Source organism: Mustela lutreola, chromosome 4 (genome assembly GCF_030435805.1).
Source record: "Mustela lutreola isolate mMusLut2 chromosome 4, mMusLut2.pri, whole genome shotgun sequence".
Lineage (NCBI taxonomy): Eukaryota > Metazoa > Chordata > Mammalia > Carnivora > Mustelidae > Mustela > Mustela lutreola.
Window position 1 is genome coordinate 82,105,168 of NC_081293.1, and position 27,971 is coordinate 82,133,138.

Below are 27,971 nucleotides of genomic sequence, written 5' to 3' on the forward strand. Positions count from 1 at the left end.
TCATGTAGTTGGTATGTGGACCTCCATCGAAAGCCCTCTTTTAATCATGCACCTCACCCTACATTTTTTTGTACATGGTTTTGTTAATCTAAGCCTCTCTCATTCAGTTTCTCCAGAGAGCATGCTTCCTATTCCTAGGAAGCCTAGAAGCTATAGTTCCCTCGCAATGCCAGGTGGAGCTGAGAAATGGGAGTCTAGCTGCATCTTTTGTAAACTTCCAAACTGCCCCAGGCTTACCAGCTCATCTCCAGCAAGCTCTTTTATAGTCATGGTGCCACCACTTCCTCTTTCCAGTATTCAAAGAACAAACCAGCTTCCTTCTCACTGTTAAACCACTTGTGACTTATACATGACTCACCCCTACTTTTTTAAAAAATATTTTATTTCTGAGCAGTCTCTACACCCAGCATAGGGCTCAAATGTACAACCCCACAAAGAAGAGTTGCATGCTTCATTAACAGAGTGAGCCAGGCGCCCCTCATCTCTATTTGATAAGTAAGTAAATTCCTACCTTTTCTTTCCAACTTCATACATTGTAATTCAGAATTATAGATCGCTCCTAATTTAATAAGAGATGAAGTCAGTGTTTCTGCTTATGAGCAGAGGCAGCAATACTGCTAAGTTTCCATCTGATACCAGAAAACAGAAACTATTTAAATTCAACACGAACAATAAAGTTCTTTTTAATAGTCAAGATTCTTAAAAATATTGTCTTTCTGGAGATCTAAATTAGTAGCAATATCCCCTCATACCCATGCTGTGTACTAGTTTTTGTTCTAAATATTAATCAGACTGGTATGGAAAAAATAGCATCCTTCTCGAATCTGTGTACTTAAAATCCAGAAATGTCATTGTTTCCTGAAAAAAGAAGAAGAAGAGAGGAGGAGAGGAAGAAGAAAGGAAAAATAGAAAGGAAGAAAGAAAGAAATCTTCAGAACCAAAGAGGAAAGCAACTAATTCTGCTTCCCTGGTGAAATAAGGAGGACTTAATAAAGGAACTGATATTTTTACCTGTATATTGAAAGATCTGCCTACCTTTTTCGAAGGCATTTAAAGAGGGGATTACATAACACAAGAGAGTGGAAGCAAGAAAAAGGAGAGTGTTCAAAGAAAAATGAGATCCTTTGGAGGACAAACATTAGATAATGTATGAGATTTGGGGAAAAGTTTAAAGTTTACATAAATTCGAAGAAGGATTATTTTTACTGGTACTGATTCTACCTTCTGCCTGGAGTTTTGGATCTTCTCCCTGAATAACATGCATTCCTAATGGTCTAGTTTATAAGAACCCACAAAGCCACTTCAAGAGAGCCCTAGAAGATTCAATTCTATTTTCACAAGAATTATTACTTAATAGAGAACTCATAAAATGTCTTTTGTTTATTCTTTCACAGTTAAGATTCAGGTTATAATTGATGGTTCTGATGCATTGTGCAGACTCCCCTGAACACACCTGATTTCAGCCCACCAGTGGTGGACAGTTCCAAATACACTGCCAGTGCCCCAGATCTTGAGTGCCCCTCCGCTTTGCTGCTTCTAGGCCTTCTCCTAAGCCACAGGAGGCCACTCACCTGTAAGCTGATCCAACCTACAAAGGTAGAGGAATTAACCCTTGAGAGCAAACTTCTACAAGTGGAAGACAGAAGTCTTGATAAATGCCCCAGCCTTCCTATTTTGTATGGAGACAACATAATACAGGTCCGTGGTGGGACTGAGCTTCATTTGCTCACAGTGGCAACTGGATCATCAAAACTCACGGCTGGCTACTTCACCCTCTTTTCCCTTCATTTTTACCCAATCTTTTAGTTCTGCTCCTTGAAATTTCTCCTTGAATAATTTACCTACACCCATTTTCTTCTCTCGTGTTGTGCTTTTGCAAAAATTCAAATAAAACATATACTTAGCTAATTACGTGCCTCTACTAATTACTTTTTTTTTTAAGTAGGCTCCACACCCATTGTGGAGGCCAATGTGGAGCTTGAACTGCTGACCGTGAGATCAAGACCTGAGTCAAGATCAAGAATCAGACCTGCTCGGGGCGCCTGGGTGGCTCAGTGGGTTGAGCCACTGCCTTCGGCTCGGGTCATGGTCTCAGGGTCCTGGGATCGAGTCCCGCATCGGGCTTTCTGCTCAGCGGGGAGCCTACTTCCCTCTCTCTCTCTCTGCCTGCCTCTCCGGCTACTTGTGATTTCTGTCAAATAAATAAATAAAATCTTTAAAAAAAAAAAAAAAGAATCAGACCTGCTCAACCAACAGAGCCACCCAGATGCCCCTCTTTATTTATTTTTATTAACTCAATATAATTTGCAACATCCAGCCTTTTCTATCACTTTATCTTAAAAACTGAAAAATAATTTAAAAATACATGTTTTAAAATTTCTTGGCACTGATTACTTATAGTTAGAAGATTCACCAGTGACAGACAAAAAAACACTGAACTAAGAACCAGAAAACCCATATTTTAGTCTTAGATTTTGTAGTACCTAGTAGTGAGACTACATGAAAGCAATCGTATCTCTCTAAAACCCTACTTTCCCAATTTATTAAAATGCAGGAAATTATGTAAAATGTTATTCCTAGGCACTGATTTTTATGAGCCCATGAAATTATAGAGGCAGGCCTGCTTTGGTTGAAGCTGTCAATCAGTCATGTTGCCAGGTGGTCAGTTGGTCATGGTTTGGTCATGGTCACCTGCACCTGTGGCCATGCCTGGAGCAACTTCTCCCCAGCATCCAATCCAAATCTGCCCCTTGCTTGAATAGTCCCTAATGCCTCTATAGCCTGCAGCTTTAAATATATATAATATTTGATTTGTGTAATAAGAGCTAACCCTCTTATACAACCCTCTTGGGTAACACACATGAATATAAGTGACCATTTGTTACTCAACAGTGACTCCAAAGGTGAAGTTTCAAGACAAAAGGGACAGGGACACCCAGTGGTGGGGTGGAGCTGAGAAGCAGGAAAGGCTTCACTGCATTCTGCAAACCATCCCATGGACCTGGTTGCCAATTCAGCTACACTGAATGCTGGCTCTGACAGAAGGCATTAAAAGGAGAAAGTAAAATGGTCCTTTGTTCTGAGCCTACAAATGCTGAAAGGAAATTCCTGCTCACAGCAGGTGATTAAACAAGCTTTATTAGAGGCCATTACATGAAGTCACTGGCACTACTTTGTTGCAATAAAATGGTTCATTTTCCCATTTTCTCATTCTTTAACTTTCAAATGGTATTAATTAGATTTATCAACAATTTGGTAACACCAAACTGGTTGCCAGATCTTACAGGAACAATTTTACAACCTATTCTCTTAAAGCAGTAGTGTAAAATTATCAGGCAAAGTCTCCCTGAGACAGAGGAGAATGGATTTATGTCTTGGAAGGGGATGATGGTGTAATTCAAAGTGTTTAACCACAAGCATGGAATTTCTCCAAAGCCTTCTTCTTTTAGTTCATATGAATTTGCCTACCATTCAGTAGTAAACCTCAACTTATATTAATTTCAACATAATGTATGGAATTATTTACCAGTTCTACTACCACACCAAAATGTCTATGGAAGAATAATGTAATTTGGATTTTATGTTTTGTTCTTGCACTCATCTTTTTACAAGGATAAAATAGAAATGTTCTTTCTTCCAATGACGTCTTTACACTGTTCCTGTACCATATATTCAACCTAGGAGAAAGACTGTCCCATTCATTATGAAGGCTATATTTGGGCATCTGAAATCCTATACCATGTATAAACATGAATTCAAATGTCAACTCCATTATCCTTGTAAGAGAAACACAAGGATCAAAATTCACTGCCAAAGAGCAAAACTAAAAAAGGCGTGTGTGTGTGTGTGTGTGTGTGTGTAATATTATGGTCTTTGTGTCTTCACCCTTCAGAACTCCTATATTGAGCATGATAGCTTTGCACCAGCTGAACAAGCCCCAGAATTCCTTTTTGCTGCTGGCATCTGACCTACCACAATAGGTAGGGGCAGGTTCAATGTGAGCACATAATGTGCATGAGAAACATTCATTTCTTTCCCCATATTCCTTTTACTCCCTTGAACCTCACAAACTCATCCTTTTACTCTCTTCTTCTTCCTTTTATTTTACAAACTCATTACTGTCTGCTTTAGGGTACATTTTTTTAAAAAGATTTTTATGTTTTAAGTAATCTCTACACTGAACATGGGGCTTGAACTCACAACCTTGAGATCAAGAGTCATGTGCTCTATGGAGTGAGCCAGCCAGGTGCCCCAGGAGCACATATTTGTAATTTTGTTTCCATCCCATGTTTTCCTGTATGGTAAATACCACTGTTTTGGTGCACTGAAGTAAGGCAGAGATATTCTTCCTCCTTCCCCGTTAGCTACTCTTTTGGAATTTTGTATTAATAAAATCATTACATTTCTTTGCCTAATCAATTATTACTCTGCTACACATAAATTCAGTGAGTTTGATGGCAAAAAATATGTCAAGCACTTTGGATCTCACAGAATGGAAACCTCCATATAAATGTCTGTTATGATTTCTATTAGGTGAAGAAACTTTAAGGTATGTTTTATTGGACCATTAATAAATGACTGGAGTGGTAAAGATATCTGGCTAGAAGCCCTCGTTTTTTTGCAAGCACAAAAGATGTGGGTTAATGGAGCAATTAAACATACTTTTATATCCCAGGGCTATAATAATATTGGGGAAAAGTAAGCGAACTACTAAAAAGAAAAGACAACTGTAAATACAGAGCAAGAACTAGAGGCTGAACTTCCATAAAAGTGATAAAGAAATATATGACAGAATTTCAAACAGTTGGCAATTTACAGGGCACCAAAATTGATATCTTTATATCTTTTCTTGTCAAAAGAGATATCTTGTTTTACTGAAGAAAAAGAAATAAAGTGGAGAAATAGTCCAACAAAAGAAGTAGACCATAGTACAGGATCAAGTCATATGAGGGAACAGCGGTCAAAAAGCATTTTAAAGAATATTAGCAGTTATCTGATCACCAGCTGCAGATATAGGAGGACTGTTGTGAAGATACAGAAGGATGTGAGAGTTTGTAAAACAAAGGGCAGGTGCTGAGAACACTATCAATGCAGGGCTGAGTACTGGTCATCTTTGCATCCCTAGGATGGTACACATTTGTTTCATGTAGTCTTTGCTCAGTGATGGGTAATATGTCCATATTAGCATGCCCATACTTGGTGACAATAGCAGTAAAGGTGATAGAATGATTGGATTTATTGGGCAGTTTCTTGACAAAGCTAAGTTGAAGAATAGAGATCAGTGGAAGATTTATTCATCCTGATGTCAGTATCATGTACTTCTTTGCTTTTCTCCTTTTTCCTACGCAGCCTGTTTCTGAGACATCTAGTCTCCTCTCCTATCTGCCACCCTGATGCCGTCTGATGCTTCTACCATCCGGGCTCAGTGCATTTGTTATGATGATCTAACTTCTTAGCTCCTACACCCTGGAAGCTGAGGGTTCCTACAAATAGCTGCCTAACCATAAAAATCTTGTGGCATTAAAAGTTAGCTGAGACCTCAGAAGAACTTGCAGAATTTTCGTTTAATTTTTTCAGCTTCTTCTCTCAACTGCCTCAGTGACTTTTCCAAAGATCTCTGTTCTTTACTGGTCTCTATTAAAACTCCATCCTCCACACTACCAGGGACAATTTATCCCCTAATTCATGAGTTCTACATGGCTTACCCATTATGCATGAGCTCTTACCATATTCGTCCCCACCAATTACAAGCTCTGTGTATGTGTGTGTGTGTGTAAATCTTGGCCTCAACTCAGTTGCAGAGGAGTTTTGTACCCAAAGGAAACACAGTTTTTATTTCAAAACTATTGAAGAGTAATAAGTCTGTATTGAATTCCCCAGAGGAAGCCCTAGCAGGGCTATACAAACAGTAAGATGTCCTAAGATTTTCCCAAACTTCTACTAATCATTATAGCTACTGCACAAACATCTCTTATGTGTGGTTCTTAGAAAACAAAAACAAAAACAAAAAAAATTGCTGTGCTTTCTTCACCCAAATGATTTTCTCTCCAAGAGGAGTACCATGTCTTTCCTTATGGATCTCAAGTTTACTTGTGGACATCTCTTGCAATCTGTCCCAACAAAGGTTCTCTGTGGCAAGTCACAGAGTAAGCAAATACTCCTTCTCAGAATGGAATGAAAATCATGAGATGCTCTGAGTATTTGTGCTTCTATATCCACACTTGTCTTTGCCTTTTCTCCTCCAGTTGTAGAAGACAATTACGCCAGCTCCTTTCAACTAACTCTGCTATTTATTCCTTTGACCACATGTCTTTCTGTCTCCAAGACATTATCCATCAGGACTTCAGTCTTCTACCTTTGCAAACAATATATTTTTTAAACTCTATAAGTTCAGTAATGAGAAAAAAAAAGTTTTAGAATGGGCAAAAGAACTGAACTGACACTTCACCAAACATGTACCAGTGACCAATAACCCCTTGAAAAGATGCTCAACGTTAAGTCATCACAGAAATGCAAATTAAAACTGCTATAAAATATCACCATGCACCTATTTGGCTAAAAGTAAAAAGACTGACCATATCAAGTGTTGGTGAGGATAGGGAGGAACTGGAACTCTCACACACTACATGTAGAGTAACATAAAATGGTACAGTTTGGTAGTTTTTAAAACAAAAATGTACTTTCTGCGTGACCAAACCATTCAACACCTGGATATTTATCCTAGAGAAGTGAAAGTATATATCCAAAGAAGATTTGTGCAGAAATGTTCATAGACTCTATGCATATAATAATCCAAACCCAAATGATCATTAATAAGTAAGCAGATAAACAAACTGTGATACTCAGCACTGCACGAAAAGAAATTAAAGACTTATAATAACTATATCATGACTGAGTCCCACAATACTACACTGAATGAAAGAAGCCAGACCAAAAACAGAGTATGTCATGTATGAGTCCATTCATACACAATTCTAGAAAATGAAAACTAATCTACAGCAACAAAAAGTGAATCAGCAGTTGCCTGGGAGTTACAGGGGGTGAAGAACAAGGACAGTAGGGCGTGTGTGTGTGTGTGTGACTTCTGTGTTTCTCCTTTACTCTCACGCTGCTACTGCACTCACAAGACCTTTGACACCAGCTATATGGGTTTTGCACACATCTGGCAATTCTGCAACACTAGCTGGGTGCCTTATATTTCAGTGCAGTCCTGGTGCTATCTATGTGGAGTTACCATCAGGTACCACAGGTTAAGGATTCAATTCCACAAGACTTTTCCCTCTTGGGATGCCAATATCGAGTCCCAGGATGTCACCTGTAATTCTGACCAGTGGGCTATAAGTGAAGGTCCTTATGGCCCTCTCTTTGGATTCAGTAGTTTTCTAGAATGGCCCAGAGAAGTCAAGGAAATGCTAAGTTACATTTACTGGTTTCTTATAAAGGATATATTAAAAGATACAGATAGGATATAGCCAGATAAAGAAATGCATAGATGGGCACCTGGGTGGCTCAGTGGTTAAGCCGCTGCCTTCGGCTCAGGTCATGATCTCGGGGTCCTGGGATCGAGTCCCGCATCGGGCTCTCTGCTCAGCAGGGAGCCTGCTTCCTCCTCTCTCTCTCTCTGCCTGCCTCTCTGCCTACTTGTGATTTCTCTCTGTCAAATAAATAAATAAAATCTTTAAAAAAAAAAAAAAAGAAATGCATAGAGTAAGGTATATGAAAAGGGACATGGAGCTTCCATGTTCTCTCTCTGGGCCACTCTCCCACAATACCTCCATGTGTTCACCAATCCTAGAAGCTCTCCAAATCCCTTACTATAGGGATTTTAAAGGAGGCTTCATCATGTAGGCATGACTGACTGTTAACTTCCTCTTCTCCTCTTTGCCCCTCTCTAGAGAATGTGGGTAGACTGATACTGAAAGCTCTAAGCTTCTAATCATGACTTGGTCTTTCCAGTGATAAGCCCCCATCTAGGAGTCTACTAAGAGTTGCCTCATTAGAACCAAAGACACTCCTATTACCCAGGACATTTCAAGGGATCTAGGAGTTCTGTGTCAGGAACCCAGGTCAAAGACCAAATATAAGAACAAAGATGCTCCTACTGCTTTTATTCCTTAGGAAATTGCAAGGTTTAGGGGCTCTGTACCAGGAACCAGGGGCAGAGACCATTATATATGTGTTTTTCTATTATCTGATTAAACACACACACACACACACACACGTGTCAAAACTTATCAAAACTGTACTTTAATATGTACATTTAAGTTAATATCAGTTATACTTCAGTAAATCTATTAAAATTTTCATATGCATGCTTTCGCATTTACTTCTTAACCCATTAAAATTTTATTTCTCTCCTTCTAACTTTGAGAAAGTTTTAAGAAGATCTTTGTTAATATTCGAGTTGTTATCTAGCTATATCTACACATTTTAAATCTTTATTTTACCAGACCTCTCCAGTGCCTTTGACTATGATAATTCTGACTTCCAGAATTCCTTTAACTCTGCTGACAAGTCTCTGAGAGTTTCTGCTCTGTCTTCTGTATGTACTCCCTCTTTCTCTTCTAATTTCTGAATGTAACTGTTTCCCAGGATTTCACTGACACCTCACCTCACTGACACCTCACTGACACCTCAATCTTAACATTATTCCTGAATATTCTCCTGGCCTCTCATCGACCCAACTGTCTCAAAGACACAGGTGACCCACATTTACATCCCTAGCATGAGACACACACTAATCTTCAAAGAGTTATTTCCAAATGTTTGATGGACATCTCCACTTTCATTTCCCAAAAGAAAGTGAACACAACAAAGGAAACATTGAAATCATCTTCACTCTTAAAGCCATTCTCCAGAACCAACAGTTTTTAAAAAATATCATTGCCCACCTCTCCTCCAGGAATCGGCCTTGAGTTATCCTCTGAAGTTACTTCCTCATCATTTCTTGCTTATGTTAACTGAAACAACCTCCTAAGTAACCCCCTGCTTCTAGCCAATTCCCCAATGAGTCCATGCTTGACACAATGGCTGCCATTTTTGTTCTTGAGATGAAAACCCTTCTGGGGTGCCTTTTTAACCACAATAGGAAATGCAAACATCTTATCCTGGTAATCAAGACAAAATCTTCAAAGATCTGGGTGTATATATCTTGTTACCAAACATCTACACTTACTTCTACCACAAACACTCTTCTATGCTAATCTCAAACAGCTTTTAGTTCTGTGCACACATCATGCGACATATGGCTACCATTTTATTATTACCATTATCCTTCCTGCCTCCAATTCTCTTTCTTATTCTATTTTTCTGGATAACTGCTGCTTGCCTGCTAAGATGTAGAACAGATCATTCTAAATTACTGAAATCATTACTTATTTACTTATTTGCTGACATATATCAGAAGACTATGCCGTCGATAGAGTTTTGGAGTTGGTAGAGGGGAGGAAAAAAAGACTGACAAATGAAAATTGTCATGTAGTTGAAATGTTGGTGAAGACATAATATCTAAATGGACTTAGTAACAACTTAAAGATACAACCAAACTTAAAGGAAGTTAAAGAACTTGAGTTAAGGTGAAGGAATGATGTGGGGTGAGTTCTAATGCCAATAGTATTTGTGAATCCTGAAGCTGAATGCCCTCCCTGAGCTCTGAGAGTCTAGAGATAAGAAATTGACTTCATGGGTCTGTGTACTTTGCGTTATCTTTGGTTTGAAGGAAGTTTAATTCTGGCACTCATAAAAAGCAAAACAACTATATGGAGCCATATAAACTTACTAAAAGATACACTTGTTAAAAGCATACCCAGTCTTTTGCAAAAGGTACAAAGATGGAGCTAAAAAACAATGAACTAATTAGGTTTTAAGTCAGCTTGCTAATACACCTGAAACTTACGTAACACTGTATGTTAACTAACTGGAATTAAAATAAAAACTTTAAAAAATTAAAAATTAAAAAATAAATAAAATAAGGCAGGTTGCCAGTATCAGGGATTGCTCTATAGCTTCTGACAGCCCTTTATCAAGTAACTTGTGTTCTCATTTATCCATTTTGACTACTTCCACTGTTTTCCTATTTTATTGTTAAATTTTGACCAAATTTTGAGAGTATGTAAACTAATAAAACTTACTTTCTACTCATAAGGAACCTACAGTTTAGAAGAGGTAAATGCCTTGAGTGTCTTTATTTCCATTTGTTCTCAGCTAAATTGAATTCAGTCTTAGATCAGGTTTGTTTAGGATTGTATAGATAGGTATAAATAACAATGTAATCAGCTATACAGATTAATATATTTTATGAAGACAGTGATACAGGCAGTGATGTAGATTAGAGTAGAATTATAAAAAGGTGCATAAAATTATCTGAGTTGGAGACTCTGTCACTGCTAGAAAGAGGTAAGGCTTCAAAATATGTTATACATTAATCTTAAGAGCCAAGGGAAAATGTAGTAGAGATTGTTAACATTTTTTTCTGATATCCACTTGCCCTGTCTTTCTTATTTACAAATCTCCACAATTATATACTGACCAAGGAACACATTTCAAAGCCTCTTTTGCAAATGGAGTTGCCAATGAGATTTAACGGGGTACACGGATCCTTTTTTGACCATAGAGTGGGCTCTCCCAGGCTAGAGATGATCCCTTTCATCCTCCCTTCTTACCAAGCCCTCCTTATACTTGCTTTCAGCACAGACATTATTATAGGAACCCCAGCAGCTATCACAGACCATGAAGAGAGCTTGAAAATCTCTACAAATTTCTGGTGAAGCAAAAAGCTAAAAGGAACATGCCTCCCCTGGGGGCTGCGGTGTTACCATAGTTTGAGATTATTTTTAGGTTGAGCTAAAGAAGCCTCCATCTTGTCTAATGTTGAGGTTAATTTGAGGTTTTATTTCATATATATAACATTTAATCCTAAAAGTACCCATATAGGAAGAGGATAACAAGTTCAGGTAAGAGTCAAAAAATTGACCTGACCACTAGAGAGTCAGACACACACTGTCCCTGACAAGTACTGACACAACTCCATTTCCAGCCTTCCCTTTGCAATTATAACTCATTTAAAATGTCCTTAGACTTGTTTAACACGTAGCCTCCAAATGCAACTCTCCGTTATTGACATCCATAATAATTAAGACAACTCTTCCACAGAGAACAACTAAAAATTATAGATTCAAAAATAATAATAAAAGACATTCAACAGCTCTCAGTGCAATCTAGATTCAGGGACAAAGATCTCGAGAAGAAAAAGGCACATTTGGGTGGGCCTGACAGAATTCATTTCTTTTCGAGACATTCCTTCTGAGCCAAGGATCTGATGTTGATGGACAAACTTGGGAGTCCCCAGGTGAAATTCTGAAATGGCCTCAATACACAGAGGACAAGGAGAGTCCGAAGAGAGACAAAGGACTCCAGATTGGTAGGTGGTAGGTTTAATGAGCAAGGGGAATTACCTATGAGGCTTGTCTTGGCCACAAGCCAGATCTCTGTACCCACCTGCCAGAATCTTAAAAGTTTATATAGAGGCCTTCACAGACTTCCATCACAAATATAGTGTCCTCATGGTCCAACCATACTTGATTTGCTTAAAACTACATCTTTAAATTGGCTCCAGCTATGGGAGCATAAATTTGTTTCCTGTTGGTTTACTTAAGCACAACTATCCCACCACCAGAATACTATTATTTGTAGGCAGAAATCATCACTGTGCACTGTCGTCATATTGCTTGCCGAAATGGGCAAAAACCCCGGGGCAGGGCGCCTGGGTGGCTCAGTGGGTTAAGCCGCTGCCTTCGGCTCAGGTCATGATCTCAGGGTCCTGGGATCGAGTCCCGCATCGGGCTCTCTGCTCAGCAGGGAGCCTGCTTCCTCCTCTCTTTCTCTCCGCCTGCCTCTCTGCCTACTTGTGATCTCTGTCAAATAAATAAAATAAAAAAATAAAAAAACCCGGGGCACCAGACAGAAAAACTGGGGTATGGGACAGGTGGAAACACTTTCTTTCAAATGAGGCTGGTGCTCTGGAGTGTGTGAGAGCAAGAGCCCCACGAGCTTCCCACTGACCGGAACCAGCTGGAAAGGGAGTGTAAACAAAGATGGTGCCGCAAAAAAAAAAAAAAAAAAAAAAAAAAAAAAAAAAAGGAAGAAAGAAAGAAAAAAGGAAAAGAAAAAAAATAATAAAAGAAGTAAAATGAAAAAAGTAAAGAAAAAAAGAAAAGAAAAGAAAGAACAACACAGAAAAAAGGCTCTCGCCAAAAAAGCGCGAGGCTTTAGGGAAGCAGGGAAGATGTGAGCAGGAAAGGTGACTCCCGTGAGCTCAGTCTTGGTGAGTCTCCCAGCACCCGCTGCCCCTCAGGCCAATGCTCGCCTCTAAATTACGAAATGAGCCCCTTTCTCAAGAAGTCTGGGCGCTTTGGAAAAGGGCAGCTTCTGTGCTGGGCCCTGGCTGGGCGCTCCTGCATGCGGTGGCTTTCGGAGCAGTTTCTCAGTCTGCAACAGCGTCCTGTGGCCCCTGCCTGGGAGCCCCACTGGTCTGCAAAGTCACGGGTTTTGGGGCCTCGTCCTTCAGGTGCTGTTCTTAAACTTGGGGTAGTCCAAGAGAAACAGGAACCCTTAGTGCCTCAGGGAGAAGCTTCAAGTTTTGAATGACCTCCCCCTTCTGGGTCTGTGCAAGGGCTGGCCCTTAGGGTGAGACTGTGACTTTTCCTACCTGTGACCGCGTGGTTTCTCTCCGGTTTGCTGACGCGAAGGGGCAGCTCCGCCAGTTTTAAGGTTTTTCTGGGAGGAAATGGTTGCATATATAACTGAATTTGGTGGTTCTGCAGGAGCTTAGCTTAGCTCTCCATACGTCGCCATCTTAACCGGACAACGTGGCCCTTATCGTAGGGGGTGGGGTGGGAGGAGAAGGCCCAGAGGAAATAATCTGTGGGAATGACTCCTCCAGGGCCTCCTCTTGGACTGTGCAGCCCTGTGTTGATTGCTGTTAATAGCTGAACATGTCGTTTTATATAGTCTGTCCATATTTTGTAGTTACTTTATGGTAGAAAGGTAAGTGTGCTATCTTGTCCATAACCAAAGTTTTATTGATTTTTTTTAAGACTTTATTTATTTGGAAGAGAGAAAATGAGTGGGGAGAGGGAGAAGCAGGCTCCAAGCTGAGCAGGGAGCCAGACATGGGGCTAGATCATGACCTGAGCCCAAGGCACACCCAGCCCCCTCCCCAGTCTTACTTAATAATTGAATACATGAATAAATCTTATGCTTATCCTCTGTGTGTGTTTGTTTATTTTTAAGCAGGCTCCAGACCCAAGTGGTGCTCGAAATCACAACCCTGAGATCAAGAGTCTCATCCACTACCTACTGAGTCAGCCCATGTTGCTTTTTTTTTTTTCTTAAACCTAAAAAGTAAGATTTCAAAATGTTTTTATCTCTAGTTTATCTTCTTCTTTTTAGGATCAACATCTAAAATAAAGAACTCTTGGGGCACCTGGGTGGCTCAGTGGGTGAAAGCCTCTGCCTTTGGCTCAGGTCATGATCCCAGGGTCCTGGGATGGAGCCCAGCATCAGGATCTCTGCTCAGCAGGGAGTCGGCTTCCTCCTCTCTCTCTCTCTCTGCCTGCCTCTCTGCCTACTTGTGATCTGTCAAATAAATAAATAAAATCTTTAAAAATAAAATAAAGAACTCTTTGGGTTTGACTCTTAGCATCATAAATTATCACTGCCCCTGATTTGATTCATTCTCAGATCTAATAAGTATCTTTTTTATATTTTCCATATATATATATATATATATATATATATATATACAAACAATAGGGTACCAAGCTCAAAATTAAACACTATTCTGATCTAGAATGAACATACTTACCAAGACACTTGGGGAAGCTCTGTCCAAACTGTTAGTTTCAGTTTGTTCAATGCTGATATGCAATTTACATTTACCTTGCCCATAAAAATAATGGGAAAGTTAGATGAAATTAGGAAATGCTACATGTATGAGTTTAATGAAGAAAGTAAAATGAAGCAAGTCTGGTGAAATATTTTCATTAAATTGTAGTTGTTTTGTTTTCAGATTACTGGCAAATGATTCATTTCATGATCTTCTCTAGAATATTGCCAGTAATCCATATGACACTTCATCACCATATAGATAAGAGAATCTACCTTAAAATAACAACTGGAATATTTCTATATGCCCATTCTTCAAGCCCCCTGTATGCTGCTTATGGATTTACCAAATATTATCAAAGGTACTCCCATTCCCACTGGCAAATAGCAATTCTATGTGATGCAAAATATATTTTAAATTTGAATATATCTTACTAGCTATGCAATGAGTGATTTACCTAGTCCTTTAAATTTCTGTCCTCCTTTATTAAATGGGGGTAAAATACTTTTTTGAATGTTTGCTTTGAAGATTAGGGAAATATATAAAGACAACTATTACATTTCCATCTGAGAGATATCCAAACAAATGGCTACTACTATATTAGCATGTAATTCACCTGAGCTTGGATATTTGGATTTAAGTAGCCACGTGGTTTCTCACCAGATTTTTCCTATTGTGACCTTTATTTTCTCTAAGCAATGTCTAGTGTCTTTTCTTCTAAAGATTGTTCTACCTAGAAGAGAATATGTAGACTCAGAATGGAAATTGTATACTTCTATTTCTCTCTTAACATGACTTATTTTCCCAAAGAAGAGCTCTTTTCCTGTTTATTTTCTTGCTCCAAATAGATTAATGAAATCATTTTGCCTCTTTCCTTTTTATTAAAAGTTTCATTTCATACTATGCTCTTACTCCTTTTTTTTTCTTTTCTCCCCCCCCCCCCCCCGCAAGAGTTACCATTATTGTCTGTCCTTCCTTATGGGGTTCTCCTGTAAATGTTCCTTACATGATCTTTAAAAAACCTTCAGAGTGCTGTGCAGCAGCCTTGTTGGTGTCTCTGCAACTCTGGCATCTTTCCACCTTTTCCTTATTTGGTTTGCTGAAAGAGTATAGTAAGACATTACTTTTCCCTGCCTACCTCTTTCATCTCCGTTTTTCTTTCCCTCTTTCTCTTTGTAGCTTCTCATTCCCCTTGAGTTAAATATAAAATTTAAAAGCCTGACTAGGAAGATCGTATCTTTTATCTTATGATTCAAAAAAAAAAAAAAAAAAAAAGTGTGTGTGTGTGTACACACGAGTGCGTCTTTTTAAATGCATGTTTTTCTTTCACTCCTGAGGTGTCAACTTCTGAAGGAGGAAAAACCAGGTCGTCTTCTCTCTATTAACATTGTTCTTCATGAAGAGACTCTCAAGAAAAAAAAAAAAAAAAAAAAGAAAGAAATTAAGAAAAGGAGAAAAAAAAAAAGGCATCAGGCTGCTCACTAAGGAAAGGTTCTCAACAGTGTCATTTATTGTAACTGAGCCGGGGTTCTTGCAGCCATAAATTGTGTCCAAGAATCCACTTTCTTTCAATCCTTCTAAGGAGTACAAGCAAAGCAGTTTGGACAGCAAAACTAACTGACCAACAGAAATCTGTCCTTGAAGTGCCAGGGCCACGCAAGCTGGGGGCAAGTGGGGCCTCAGCGAGGCATCCAGGAGGCCTCAGGGCTCTCCCGCAGCCAGGTTCCTTCGACCCCCCCCACCCCCACCCCAGGCGCAGAATTCCGGCCGAGCCCGCACGCGGGAGCCGAGCAGGGCGCCAGCAAGGCAACTGGGCATGCTCAGAAGCCGGGCAGGTTTGGGTCTCCAGCAGGCAGCTTGAGCATTACACCCGTGCTCACAGTCCTGGGAGGAGGAGGAGGAGCGCGGGAGGAAGGAGAGGAGGAGCGGCGAGCGGTAGCCACGATCGCCACCACCAGGCAGAGGAAGAGTTCGTGAGGAGGGAAAGACCCTCCTCCCACTTGGAGCGCCTGGTGTCTGCTTTCGGAAAAAGAGAATACAGGATAAAGGAGGAGAAGGAGAGAAGAAGGGGGAAGAAAGTGAGGAGGGAGAGAGACGGGGCGGGGGGGAAAAAAACGAGAACAGTGAAGGCCGGTGCGTGCAGGGAGCCTGAGGCGCGGGGGCGGCCGTGCCGAGCCAAGAGCGCTGCCGCTTGGGCAGGTGCCGGGCCGCTGCCTGGAGGCGGCATGTGACGCGGCCGCAGCTGCCCGCGGGCGGAGCGCTCTCGGACCCGGGAGCGCACACCGCGGGGCAAGTCGGTGCCATCCGGATCCCCACGCTCCTTGTGAGTTCGCCGGCGGCAGCCTCGCTTCTGCAAAGACGCGCGATGAACCGAAGGGCGGCTCCGGGCATGGGCGTGTGGTCCTAGGACACTCTCTCCGTGAGCTCTGAGCAGCAGGCGACTAAGGGACAGCGGACGGGGCGCCTCCCGCGTGTCGGGGAGGCGCGGGCGACCGCCCGTGGGACAGTCACCTGGAGCGCAGCGGCCAGGTAAAGAAGGCGCTTGCCACCCGGGCGCTGGGCAAAGCGGGTGGTGGCGGCGGCTGACCTGGTTTCTTGCCTCATCGCGCTGCGAAGGGAGGAAAAAGTTTTCGGCCGGGGTAGGAAATGTCTTTGCTTCGGGGAATGCACAGAGGGTACTGGAGAGGGTCGGGAGAGCTGGTCTGTCGATTTTGGGGGGTGGTGGTGGGAACTTGAACGCAGAGCGCGATCGTGTGCAGACTTGGAGCCTGGGACCGAGGGTGGGGAATGCGGGGTCGCAGCAAGGGTCGGGAAAAGGACTGCAGTAACAGGAGCGGCGGCCGGGCCGGGAGAGAGCGGGGACGCCCCACCCGGCTCTCCTCAGCTTGGATTCTGTCTCCGGAATGCCGGACCTGAGGCACGGAGTGTCCGGACCAGAGGAACTACTCGGCTTGGTGTGTGCTTGTATGCGCGCGCGTGTGCGATGTGCGTGTGTGGCTTCCCCCGTACGATTTCCTACCGCTTTTAAGAAGGCAAAGGCCGGCACCCGCCAACCTCGAAACGGGGTGGCTTGTTCGGATTGCGTTTCAGGGGGCGAAGAGGTAAATTTGTCACGTAGTGTAACACCTGGACCAAGGTGGATAGCCTGGGTGCGCATCTTCTCTGATCCGGAGAGAGTCTACACTCGCGGAGCGGGGATCGTTGGACCGCACCGGATCTCCTCTCTGGATCCCTCTTCCAGAACAGACTCCTGACAGCTGGGTTGATTTCTGCGTGTTTTTAAATGATGTGAGGGGCGGGGGCAGTTGAGTAGCAAAATTCACTTGTCTTCTTCGCGCTGTGCGTGTTGGAATTGTGATCCTGTTGGGTGTGCATGTGTGCTACTCTCCTCGCACGCAGGTTGGAAGTGGTAGAGGAAGCAGGGGTTTGGGAATTGCATCCGCATGGACAGATTACAACGAATGTTAATACAAACATTCGTTGGTCTGCAAGTGTTGTTTGAACCTGCCTGATGGCTGTAAGGATATGCTTTCTTCTGGCTGTGTTGCGATGTAAAAAGGATGGCTCTTCTTAGGAGGTAAATGGATTTTATCCGAGCGTTTATGTTGTTAAGGACTCTGGTTATGTCACTGTATGCCTTGCACAGACCTTTCATTTCTCTCTTGACCTCTGAGTTACAACAGAACAGCCTAATCCCCCATTTTAGGTCTTTCCGGGTTACTACGTGAAAAATAATCTTTTTTTTTTTTAAAGTGTATTTGTTGATGATGTAGTCCCAAGTAATTTCATATTGTGAGATCATTAAATTGCATGAAACATTCATCACTATTTCCTGTGTTTAAAACAATGCTCCTGTATTTATTTGAAAGAGACCCTGCCTAAGAATATATACTTAAGAAAGGGGAGAGCTGAACCTAGAACAAATATGTGCATATAGACAAGACTGTAGTAGTCATGTATTAATTTAAAAAAATTGAGGTCTTTCTGTTCCAAATGTGGTGGGATAGATATGGCGTTGGTTGCACCCTCTTGTTATGGAAGCTGGTATTGCGAAGAACACATTGAACATGCCTGCCTCTCCAATGTGCATTCAACATGACACAGAATTGTGGTTTCAATCATACACTCCTATCACTGAATAGCCTATCTTGAGATTTTGTTTACATGGTTTGTCTTAATTAGCTTAATGTATAATTAGCTATTGTTGAGTTAGAAAGCATGTTATTTTAAAATGGGTTTCCATATGGAAATATAACTTTATCTTAAATGACTAACTTAAAGTTAATTACGTTGCAGGTCTGATTTAGACTGCTTTTATAAACTGGGGAGGTGCTAGAAGATTGAGTTTAATATGAAAATAGTCGTATTAAAATGCCATTTATTTAAATCACAGCAAATATTTTTTAAAATAGATGTATTTTTTAAAAAAAAAGAGATTAAAAGGTTTTGAAAAAGTCTTTGACAATGGATATCTTTTGCATGGAAAATTATTGTAAGACAAAAGTTTAATTTGGGAAAAGGGAAAATGTGTGTGGAATTGGTCAACATATAGAAAAAAACAGTGTTGTAAGAGTAGTTCTGCATTAAACCTACATTTAAACTTTTTTTTTTTAGGAAACTTTAGAGGATTATAAGAATGCACATTATTTTTCTTTTTGGGGAAACTATCACTTCAAAAGTACTAGTTATTTCTGAAGATGACTTAGGAATACTGGAGTTCTTGAGGATGCACGCATTTTCTTTTCCTTATAAAGACAAATGATTTACTTTCTCACTGAAAGAAAATGTGTTGTTTAAGCTATGGTGTGTACAAATATGAACTTTCTTTTAACAGCATTTTAGCTTTTAATTACAGGCAACCTGTTGAAAATGAGCCTGGAAAAAAAAAACATAAAATTCACAAAATTGGCATTTCTCGAATCCACACCAGTAAATTTAATAGAAAATTAAATGAAGTAACAAAAAGCAAAATTCCCTTGTGTAATTGCAAATTATAAAGTAATAATTTTGTTCATATTTTTACCTAAGATTTCTTCCGTTACTTCCTGAGCCAACATTCTGTTCTTGCCTAGCAAAGTTGTTAACATTGAAAGAATTACTTGCCTACTCCTTAATGGCCTGGGCATCATCAGTGCAACTACTAGGAAACTGGGTCTTCTTTGCAATGAAGGGAAGTTTATATTGAGAACAGCTGTGATGTAGTGGGACTTCAGATATGAGATGAATGAATTGTGAGTCGTGTGAACATGGAGCCTCTGATGGGCATGCAGAAAGTTGCATCTGTCCTTCACTTGTGGAACTTAATTTTATGTCATAATATATTGTGACCCATAGCATAAGCCTTACCTTGTGGTTCTGAAGTATTCAGTGAGTAACCAGAAATGTTTTATTTTATGCAACACATTTGTGAATTTAAAATATGGTTTTCTTGCAGGAGACTTTTAAAAAGACATACATGACTCCAATTAAAAAAAAAAAATCAGTCAAATGCCTCTACCATGGTTATTTTAAAAAGTTAACTGGCTAATAAATTGTGCCTTATGCTTAATCCTGGAATGTGATGAGTGTGATGGCCATGAAATATGCCATAGGTCTTTTTACCTATCCGCCTCATTTAGTGCAGTGGAATCCCTATCCTAGTTATCAGTCTTTTTTTTTTTTTTTTTTAAAGATTTTATTTTGACAGATAGAGATCACAAGTAGGCAGAGAGGCAGGTAGAGAGAGGAGGGGAGGAAGCAGGCTCCCTGCTGAGCAGAGATCCTGATGCTGGGCTCCATCCCAGGACCCTGGGGTCATGACCTGAGCCGAAGGCAGAGGCTTTAACCTACTGAGCCACCCAGGCGCCCCCCTAGGTATCAGTCTTAATAGAACTTTGGGATAGAATTACAGCCTCAGTGGAAAGTTTTGATTCTAGGGGAGAAAGCTGAAGAGATCATCTAATAAATTTGACAAGAGATGAAGCCTGTCAGGTTGGAAGTTAATTTCTCGTGTCTGATGGACTTTATCTTTTCCATTAAGGAAGTGGTCCTTGTTCAGATTGATCAAAAGTAGTCTCTATGAATCCTAAATCAGTACTCTTGGCCCTTCTCCCTCTATCAGCACTCCACAGAAAGTCTGTACAGGAGCCAGAGGCACCCCCATTCAATTGTAACCCCGCATTTGCATCCGGAGGGCTCCCTTAGACTTCTCCAGTCCCTAAAAAGTGCATATCCTGGACAGCCTAAATCTGCACTAGCATTTCCTTCAAACAAGGAAATAAAGACAGTTTTGTTGCCATGAAACTTTTGAAAATATTGACTCACAATGGGCCTTATATGAAAGTGATGTTTCCTCCCCCAGCATTTCTTCCCTGTGCACATTGCAGAGTGCTTTTGAGGGTCCAAAGCCATGATGCATGTGAACGTGACTTTTGAACTATCTCAAAAGCGCTATTAAATATGGTGCACGATTTAGACCCTTAATATGATTTGACGTGGAGCACAGAGAACCAGAGTGGAGGTGTCCCTCTGGCTCGGTAGTTGGCTGCCTTGTGTTCCTTTTTGTCCACGCGTTTTGGCAGCTGGTAGACTCCCCAGCCTCTGGCAGGCTCTCCCTTGCAGTCTGGCAGGTCTGCTGTCCCACCTGTTGAAACTTCCTTCTCATCCATTCCTGAAGGCCAAGTACTCTGGCTGGCATGCCCCTTCTTAGACTTTTCTCTGCCGAGGCCGCAGCTCCCCACGTTGACACAAACGTGGGATCCACTGGTGGTGACGGCAAGCCAATTTGAGCTCCTGCCATCTTCTTCTCACCGACTGCACGAGCTCGTCCTGAAGCCAGCTAGAATATGAACACTTTGAGGAAAAACAATGGTGGGGAAAAGTGGGAAAATAAAATTTGACAAGCAGTAGCAGGCAGATGCATGGGGTCTTTGCACTCTGGCCTGCCCCAGCCCTGTGCTGCGAGAGACCGGGAAGCTGGGCTTCCAGAGTCTTCCACCAGTGAACTCCATGGAAGGGAGTGTGAGGTCGGTGCACCTGCCCTAACCCTAGTGAGCTCTAGTGTTTGCCATGCCCCGTTGGCCTCAGTTTCTCTTAACTCTTGTCCTATTTGCCATCTCCTAGGCTAGACTTCTTTTATGTTTGCATATTTAGTACTAAAGTTTTGCCTGGAAGGACTTTAGCAATGACCTTGCCCGTGAGCCTCACCCTCACCAAGAACTTCTCTCCAGGAGCACGACTGCATACTTTCTCTTCTCAGTCTCTGATGCAACCCCAAAATGGACAACCCCCCAGGCCTAAGGTATAGCCACCCTCCTGACAGTGTATAATTTTTGCCTGGAGACCTGTGCTGCCAAGTTCCACTTGACAAATAAAATCTCCTTGTGTGTGTCATTGTTGGCAGGATCAAATCTCAGTTCTCCACACTCCTCCTGGCCACTGTAATTTGAGTTGCTGACTATCCACTACAGAATTAATTCTTCATTAGGTCATTTGTTCTAGCCTAGCCCTAGCTTATTTCCTGTCCCCAGTGTTCCCTTGAAATCTGGCACACCAGCAGAGCCATGACATATTCTACCTTCAGTCACCTCTACTGCAGGAAGTAGTGCTAGTATAGACATCCTGGGTCAGGCAGGATATCCTCCAACGACTGCTGTTCAGATAAAATTCAGGTAAGATTAAGCCAAAGTAAAATGTTACCAGCCTGTTTCAGAGAGGATGGGGCTACCTGATGTCTACTGCAGAACATGCATTTATGTTGTGAGGTGTTCTTCTGCTAAAGCCTTCTAATTTATGACATGTAGCTATGGCCCCAGAATTAGATTCCCAGAATATCCTGCCAGTGAGCTTTAGGAGAAGGGATCCATTGACAGCCTTTGTCCATTTTTTTTTTTAAACTTATCACTTTGGAGGAGGTTTCTCACTGGAATTGCCCATGGGACACAGCCTGGAGAGAAACGCAGTTATTACTCAACTAAGAACAACTTCTTACCCACAACCATTAGGAGTTTCAACTAGCCAGTTGTAGTTGACAGATTCCAAGAACCCACACAAATTTCGAATATTACTGGGTTCTGTGCGTCTATATAGCTATCTATCTGTATCTGTGTCTATTCATTGAGAGGTGTTAATGAACACAGCGAGTTTTGGGTGATTTTCTTCTTCTTCTTCTTTTTTTTTTTTTTACTTCAGAATAGTCTGAAAGCACAATTTCTCTCATGTGGTGATCCCTCAAATTGCCTGCATTGAAAAGAAGTTCTCATCTATAGAATGGATGAGGAGATTCTCCTGCCTTGTTTGCCTGTGAGTCCTCACGTGGTAATAACACATGCCAAGTACATCACCTTGTGGGAAGGGAGACATGGGGGAAAACTAGAATTGCCACGATAGTCCTTCATAGGGAGCCCTCCTTTCTTCCTTCCTTACCCCCAAATCCCCAGCCAAACTTTTCCAACTTCCCTTGAGTACAACTATCCTTTCGCTTTTCTTGGGATAAATCATTTTAAAACCTTTAATTCGTTTGTGAGAAATTGAACATTTAAGTTACTACAAGCCATGTGTCCTTCGAATTCTGGTTGTACTGTCTTTATGAGTAAATGTGACAATAAAGGATAGCCCAGGTAGTATTTATGAAATTAACTTCATGAGAGTATAAGTAAATTTTAATGTACTTACCTAAGTAGAATACGTCTGTCTGGCCATGTGCCCACCTGTTGACCTAACAGTTATTTATCTATTGACTCTCTGTGTGTTTCCATCTCTCCTTTTCACTTACACACGTGAGTGTACATTTCTGTGATAACTCTCCCCGACGTTGTTCACTGTTTCTTAATGTGTCAGGCACCACGGACATCCTTTTTTGGATTCACACGAGAGTGAACCACGAATGTGCCTACCAGGAGCCTACAATCTGCTTGAGTTGAGAGCAGCTCCAGAAATCTAAGACTTGGAAGGTGATGTCAAGAGCTGTTTGGATGTCCCATGGCCTAAAACAGAAGAAATATATTCTCTCATAATTCTGGAGATAAGAAGTCTGAAATCAAGGTGGGGGCAGGTGCGCAATGCCTCCAAAGACTCTTGGGGAAAATCCTTCCTTGTCACCTGTAGCTTCCCATGGCTATCTACATTCCTTCACTTGTGCCTGCCTCTAGTCTCTGCCTCTGTGGTCACATTGCCTCCTCTTTTTCTGTCCGTGTGTCTCTTTCTCTGTGTGCCCATCTTATAAGGATACATGTGATTGTCTTTAGGACCCACCCAGAAAATCCATGATAAGCTCCTCCTTCCAAAAGCCTTAACTATCACATCTTTTACCATATAAGGTAATATTTACCGGTTTGGGGAATTAGGATATGGACATGTAGTTTGAGAAGCCATCAGTTAGCCAGCTGCAGATGTCATTGATGAACAACATTCTACTTTGTGATCCCCTATAGCATCGTGTGGTCTGGAGGCTTTGAGAAATTAACCTTCACAAGGCGGCCTATTCCCTTTTCAGAGAACAGTGAGGAGCAGATCCTCTTTATTTTGAGCCAAAAATCTAATTCCTACTGTGCTTGTTTGCCCTCCTAATCATTCTGAGAATTATGAAGAAAATACTTCTGATCTTTCTTCTAGAAGAAAATCCTTAAAGTTCAACAGCTTAAAGATAATGAAACCTGGTCTTTTATGCCCCTTTGAAATTTTCACCTTTGTTCTTAATGTATTCATTTGCACACAGTGCCTAAGATCCAACCCACCCCTCCCACGCCCTCCCTGCCCCCACCGCCGACCTCCCCCACCACCTCCATATGTCTGCTCACGCACACGCACATGCACACACACACAGTTTCACTACCCTTAGACCCTAACCATTGGATCTCTGGCTTTCATCCTCACCAGGTTCACAAAAACCATTCTGCCATGTCACCTGTGACCTCTGAGTCACAAAACGAGTGGTCCTTCCTCAGGTGTCCCCTTTAGTCTCTAACCTTACCCCTCCCTTTATTTTTTCAAAGCGGCATGCTTCCTGGCTCTCTTCCCCGTGGCTCCTCTGCCTCCTCCCAGCTTCCCCCCACCACATCTCCTGAGCAGCTCAAGGCTAAGAATTTCTCCGCGGTTGACCCCCACACCTTTCTCACCCCATCCTCCTTTTGTAACTGTGTTTATTTTTATGGCTTCCAAGAGTCCTCCCTGTGGATCACACTCATTTCATGATCTCCAGGCCTGGCTTGGCTCCTGGAGGGAGCATTTCTATGAGCTGGCTGGACCACAGAGCCTTCGTCTGTTTCTTCCTCATCCTGCTCTCCTGGGGTTTCCTATTTCTATGAATAGCATGACCGACCATCCTACAGCTCAACATTTCTGAGTAATCTTGATTTATTCTCTTCCATGGCCTCCCACATTTAGGCAGATGCCAAATTGTAATAATTCAACCAAGTAATAGCTCAAACCTCTTGGCTTCTTTTCTTTTCCTATTACCAGCACCTTGATTTATTGCTTTTCCAGCTTTAGTGTGCATTCAGATCACATAGAGATCTTGGTAAAAGGCAGACGTTGAATCAGGAGGTCTGGACTGGATCCCGAGAATCTACATCTCTAACAAGCGCAGGTGATGGAGAAGCTGACCCGAGTCCTGCCTTCTGTACACCTTTCTCACACAGTCTCTGAGCTTTCCAGATGATTTCACTGACTGTGCCCTCTTCTACTAATCCATTTGCTGCAGATCACTGTTATTGAATACAGAATCTGATCATTTTTTCCCTCCTATCCTCAAAAAACTTCTTTGACATCCCCTTCTATTATTACTGAATGACAATTAAATCTATTACATCCGCATTCGGCTGGCATTTGACTTGTTCTGTAGCTTGGATTTACATTTTAAATTCAGTTCCAAGTCTCAAGGTCGCCTTTCACTTTACCCTTAGCACTTGCTGTTCTGTATATGCTCTGCCATTTTCATGACTTTCATGTGTTCTTATGCTGCATAGAATGCCCTTTCTTCCACATCCTCATGGGCCCAGATTTTAGCAATTTGTCAAGGAATTCTTGAACTGACATTTCTTACTATGAATTCATCTTTTAGTACTTTATGGGATTTTCAGTTTCATCACTGGCCACATTTACTCATTTGTAATGTAATGTAATGTAATGTAATGCCATGTCTCATTTGTCCTTGTTTGCCCTAAAGGACCCTATATAGAGTCTTCCTGTAAATGCTCAGATTGCTCAATTACATATAAAATATGTAAATATAGTATATTGGCTGTTTTCTCATTATGAAGGCAAAATAGAGATTGTACTAAAAATCAAACATTACAATATATATGATGTTGAAAGTAAAAGTGTGTCAGGACCCAGTGCCCCCATAAGAAAACTACAGTTAACAATTTGATGCATGATTTCTGATACTCTTTTAAAGTAAGCTGTACACCCAATGTGAGGCTTGCACTCATGACCCCGAGATCAAGAGTCACAAGCTCTCCTGACTGAGCCAGCCAGGCACACCAGCCCTCTCATATTTTTCTATATACACCCTCACATCTACTTTATACAAAACTGAGATAATAATCGATTTGTGACCTAACTTTAACTGTAAATCGACCTCCTTATTATTTTTTTTAAATCTGCAGCAAAGTCCATGAAGTCTACTGATTTCATTGCATAAAAATCAATCCACTTCAGATGGCCCAGCAGTATAGAAATACATTTGCTTTGAAATTCTGATCAGCATGTTTTTATTCAGCACTTTCTCTGCCCCCAAGATTAGACACCTAGGATTTGTAAGAGTAAGGCATAATACTCCCCAGTAGGCACAAACTACTCTCATGCCTTCAGGCTAATGTTGGCTGGTGGACTGGTGGAAATATAATGGTCACTCTTATTTTTTTTTTTTTTTTGGTCACTCGTATTTGATGCTAGATTACAGTCATCATGTTTGATGACATGTACTTTCACATAGCTGAATTTTGTGTTGAAATTTAAACTTTCACATAATTTAGATCTGTAAAGAGTGGATGATTCATTTTGAATTCTCAATGTGGACAATATTTATTTATCTAACATACATGTATATACACATATATTAGTTTTTGTTTCATGAGTGAATCTAAACTTAGAGGAAAAAGAACCAGAAAATCTTTAACAAAGATCTAACAAAATCATTTTGTATATTTAACAAAACTGCAACTTAGGGAGAAGTACCAAGGAAAAACTAAAGGTCATATGTACTATGGCTTAGAATGTCAATAAATGAATGCACACTAAAAGGCATTTGTTCAGAAGAAAATTCTGTAGAAGTCAAAATCAAAATTTGTCTAGAAACAGAATTTTGGAGAGAAAACTCTCTCTCTCTCTCTCTCTCTCTCTCTCTCTCTCTTTTTTTAAAGATGTTATTCATTTATTTGACAGACAGAGATCACAAGTAGGCAGAGATGCAGGCAGAGAGAGAGGGGGAAGCAGGCTCCCCACTGAGCAGAGAGTCTGATTCGAGGTTTGATTCCAGGACCTTGAGATCATGACCTGAGCCAAAGGCAGAGGTTTAACCTACTGAGCCATCAAGGTACCCCTGGATAGACAACTCTTAATAAAGATGACTGTTTGCCACTGCTACCATATTTCTAAATTTTTGAAAAATCAGTTTTGTGGTAGAATTCCAGAAGCTCATTTGCCTAGGTAGTGGGAGGGTGGAGTCTGTTGGGGGAGCCTCCAGTTGTCCATGAAGGTGGTTATGTCTCGTGAAGAAAAACCCGGAAGGACCCATGGCAGGCAAGAAGTGGCCAACTCTTGGAGATGAATGAGACTGCTGTGGTCTGAGTTAGTGAAATTGTATGAAATTCATTTCTACATTTTATGTCTTATATTTGAGGAAACCGAGGTCCCAGGACATTAAGTGATTCACCCAAACTTAGTAAGCCTGGGTCTTCAGACTCCACGTCTGGGTTTCTGTGTTCATCCAGGCAGTCATCTTGCCTGCTCTCTGTCTGCCTTCTCCAGCTGGAGATCTCAACTGTACTTGGGGCTTTGGTGATGGCAGACCCAATTCTCTTCCCTTGAGTGTGGAACATTGTTTCTGGCACTCTGTTGGACATTTCCGCAGAGAATATCATCTGGGCCCCTCTAATGTTCTGTTTGGACATTGAAACCCTTCACCTGTCCTCAAAATATGCTATGCCTCCTGTTTTCCTGTATTAATTGATTGCATCACAACCACCCTGGGATTTCAGGTTCGAACCTTCTGAATTTGTATTTCCTCCATGCCCTCACTGTTCTGGCCCAGTCTCTTCATCCTGATGGATTTTCCTGAGCTGTCCCATTCATTCCTTCCCTCCTCTTGCCGCAGCCTCTTCCTTGAGGCAGGCGTTTCCAGCCTCCCCCTCGCACAGTCCCCCGTGGCCTTGAACCTGTCTTCCCGCATTGTCTGCTTTTCCCTTTCCCTGTTCTGTAAGGAGGTCACAGTCATTTCCAGTTTCACTCGACCCAAATTTCAGTTCCGTCTTGCTTGTCTCCCTCTGCTGTGGCACTGCGGCCCCGACAGCCGGCTGGAGGGTCCTTGCATGGGCCTGGCTCTGGCTGCCTCCAGGGGTCCATCCAGATGCCCATGCTTCCTGAGCGGCAGCCCTGCTCTGACTGTGAGTGGGCTGTGGGCCCACCTTCCCAGAGAAAATTCACCTTTTCAATCCTCACACCCCTCGACTGTACTGTTCCCATGTCTGCTCTGACATTTTGCTGGACTTGTTTGCACTGGAACCAAATTATGTCAATAGCAGGTTTTTCCTTTAGATTTTCAGTGTCTCATCAGGAGCCACCATTACTTATTTTTCTAGACCTAGGACATCATGGTGTAAAATCTGAATGAGAAGCTCATGAAATCTGCCCCTGTATGGGCAGAGAGTTTGATGTTCTGTTTTTTTTCACTGATAGATCCCATGGGCCAAAAATAGGACTTGGCACATAATAGACTTTCATTATGTATTTGTTGTTGAGTGAATTCTCTCTTACTACTCCTTTTGGAGAGGAAAATTAAATACGAGGTGTGGCAGGTTTCAGTGTATCTTGATAAATGACAAAATGCTTTCTATATTAATAAACAGTAAAGCAGTTCGTGTTGAGTATCCTACAGAACATAATTATC

At 41.5% G+C, this 27,971-nt stretch overlaps 1 protein-coding gene across 3 annotated transcripts in view; it reads left to right on the forward strand.

Annotated features, from left to right (window-relative positions):
- Positions 1–15,769: 15,769 nt before the first annotated feature.
- Positions 15,770–27,971, forward strand: part of CHRM3 (cholinergic receptor muscarinic 3) — a 502,304-nt gene continuing 490,102 nt past the window's right edge. For all 3 annotated transcript variants that reach the window (XM_059170341.1, XM_059170340.1, XM_059170342.1), the window contains exon 1: positions 15,770–16,414. The gene's annotated coding sequence lies outside the window, so the exon portion shown is untranslated. The remainder of the gene's footprint in view (positions 16,415–27,971) is intronic.